The following is a 2,991-nucleotide window of genomic DNA, read 5'->3' as shown; positions in this document are numbered from 1 at the left end:
GGGTCAAGTCCAACAATCCCTGGGGTCTGGAATCTGCACAGGCAGCCCTGAGTTCATGACAGAGCCACCCTCTGTGCAGTCTGAAGGCATAGGCTTTGGGCAGCTCAGCAGTGGTGCAGGTAGGACCAGAGGAATGTTATGCTCCATCCCAAAAATTGTATTCCTTCAATGCATGTCTGGCATGGCAGGAGGTGCTATGTTTGGGATGTGGCCGAGAACTCCTCCAATCTAATCACACCATCATTTTATTATTTGTTAGGGACCTAAAGAACAGTTGAGAGAGAGAGCTAGGAATTATCTGCAAATGCTTTCTGTTGAAAGGATTCACTATAAGAGCTGCTTTGTTTGGTAAGTTATTTATCACAGAATGAAACATGTGTCTGGATTTAAACCTAGTGTTCCTGTACTGTGAATGATTCTGTATGTACTTGTGCCAAGCTGTATGTGTGCACATCAGTTACATTTAAATGTTTTAGGGGAAATTTTTCACTCGAATAAAGAACATCCCAGTCATTTATCCTCAGGATATGAACAACACAAACAGAACCTGTACATTTCCCCATTGCTCCAGCATCAACCTCTAATATCAGTGGAGATTCATAGAGGTAGGAATCTATGAGATAAAAAGGCATGGTTTAGTTTAAGTCTTTGATTTTATCAAAGAGACTACTCACATGCTGAAAATTAAGCACATAAAGAAGTCATTGTGAGTTTGGGACCGTTGGTCTTTATCATGAATATTAAGGCTGAGAGTCTGGAAACCCAGAGAGATTATGAAACACACGGGTGCGATTTGCATATGGATGAATATGCATGACTATATTTGCATAAATGTCACCAAACTGCATATTTGCAAAATACAAGTTCTGCATTGACTGTCCCCCGCAGTTGATGCATCCCCACAGTCTACTAGATCATTTTGTCCAGAGAAGCATTCCTCTGGAGCAGTCTCTCGCAGGAGTTTTGCCTAAAGAATCATTATGTCCCCAGAATGCTTTTTCCCCTCTAAGTAGCAAAACTTATTTATGGCATATTAGTTTGCATGAAGACTGAAGCCATGTTCTGTTCTATTTTTGCATGATACATTTATTTGCATGACATATCAGGACAGAGGCAGCTCATAGATGCAGCACTCATTAATTTACTCTATGCTAAAGACAGAAAAAGAGTGGAGTCGGTATTTTTAGATAAAATGTTTATATGAAGCTGATGGGGAAAGAATGAATTTTAATAATGTCTCTTAGTCTATTCTGGCTATAGCTCTGATGTACTATTGGTAGCTTAAAGTGGTTAGAGAAGTATCATGGGGAATCCTCCTTGTCTTATTGTTCCTCTGCCCCAGAGCTGGTGGAGAAACTATACTACACCCTTCTGTGCAATTCCTAGTTTGGGACAGGTAGGGGCGGGGTTTGAATGTTGTGTTTTGGGAAGTCCTGTGCTTCAGCTATTCTGGACCATGACAGAGCCTTAGACAGCCAGATAAAATCACTATAACTTTGGAGAGCTTGTGGTTTCTCTAAATTGTACAATGGGTTGAGCATGACCTTTGGCCTTCCCCTATCTGGGCTATACCTCCTTCCTTATGGTGCAGCATGCAGTGTGGCCCAGTGTTTCCGCTCCTAGATGTTCACAATTAGTCAGGAAGTATGTTCTAAATTGTTACAAACTAAAACATACTATTTATGCCAGATACCTGTCATTCACCCAAAGATGATATTAGGAGTAACTAAGTTGGCATTTAGGAAGAGTCAGAAGTTCAATTAAAACAGAAATATAGGTTGATATTTATAGTCTGATTGACGCTGTATTTTGCATAAATGTATTTTCTTATTGCGTTTCTGAGGGAAGACCTCAGTGTTCTCATTTTGTTTTCCAGCATTAAATGACCTGAAGATAATTCTGTCAAAACCAAGCTAATAGCAAAAATATGTACCAAATACACCAGCTAGCAAGATACCATTTAGCACAACTGCTTATTTTGGCCCTCCATATTGCCATCCCAGAACGCCCCATCCCTGGATAACATGCATTGTATCTGGGGTATTGCAAACCTATTCAGTCAGGTAAGTGGCTTTTACTTTTGTTGGATAAAAATAATGGGTATGTAAAATAATGCTAACACTTTTCTTCAGTACCATGCTATGTTAAAAAAAATAATGCTGTTATTTGCCTTCTATAAGGTAACTTTGTCATCCCAAGCAAACTTAGAAATAGCTAAGATATTACAGAATTATGCATTTGGGAACAACCAGTAGAATGGAACCATGTAGCACAATTTTGGCAGCTGGGAATGAGGAGTTGTAATTAAAAAATGTAACTTTTAAAATGAATAAATAACTCAGTAACTGGACTTTCCTAGTGGGGCATTTGGAACATCATTTATTTATTAGCCAAATAATAATTTATTAATAACATTTTATTTTTTATTTATGAAGTATCCATTCATGTACTGAGCAACTCATTAAATAAGACAGGTGCCTACCATAAAGTGCTTACAACCTAAATACAAAAAAGAGGTGGGTAAAATATGGCCCCATTTTAATCAATGGTAAGACTTCTATTGACTTAACTGAGACTATGATTTCAGCATTGGAAGGCTATGAGAAAAAAAATAATTGATAAAAAATTATGGAAGAGCTTTTTTAGCTGCTTTTTCTCTCTCTCTTCTTTCTGCCTTTCTCCATTTCCTAATATCTAATCTTTCTTGCAATTTGTGCAGGTAAAAATAATTGCCTGACATCTTTAAGAATGACTACTAAGGTGCATGTAGATACTATGTTATTTGGCAGGAGTAGCTAAACTTTTCTGAACCTTCTCACTGAAAACCAAAATAAAAATGATGGCAAGATGCAAGGTGTGAAAATATGTGGACTGTGAATGATCTGTACACAGAGTGAATGATCTGTGCACTTCTTCAGGAACCCCATTTAAATGGCTGAGGAGCCACATTTGATTTGTGTGTAGCAGCTTGACCAACCCTTTTATAGAGGT

At 38.1% G+C, this 2,991-nt stretch overlaps 1 long non-coding RNA gene across 1 annotated transcript in view; it reads left to right on the top strand.

Annotated features, from left to right (window-relative positions):
* Positions 1–264: 264 nt before the first annotated feature.
* Positions 265–2,991, top strand: part of LOC109288599 — a 24,574-nt gene continuing 21,847 nt past the window's right edge. Inside the window, exons 1-2 of the long non-coding RNA XR_002095191.1 lie at positions 265–348; positions 1,877–2,063. This is a non-coding gene — a long non-coding RNA (uncharacterized LOC109288599). The remainder of the gene's footprint in view (positions 349–1,876; positions 2,064–2,991) is intronic.

This window comes from Gavialis gangeticus, unplaced genomic scaffold (genome assembly GCF_001723915.1).
Source record: "Gavialis gangeticus isolate Ggan-Ray unplaced genomic scaffold, GavGan_comp1, whole genome shotgun sequence".
Taxonomy (NCBI): domain Eukaryota; kingdom Metazoa; phylum Chordata; order Crocodylia; family Gavialidae; genus Gavialis; species Gavialis gangeticus.
This window is presented reverse-complemented; position numbering and strand designations above follow the sequence as displayed.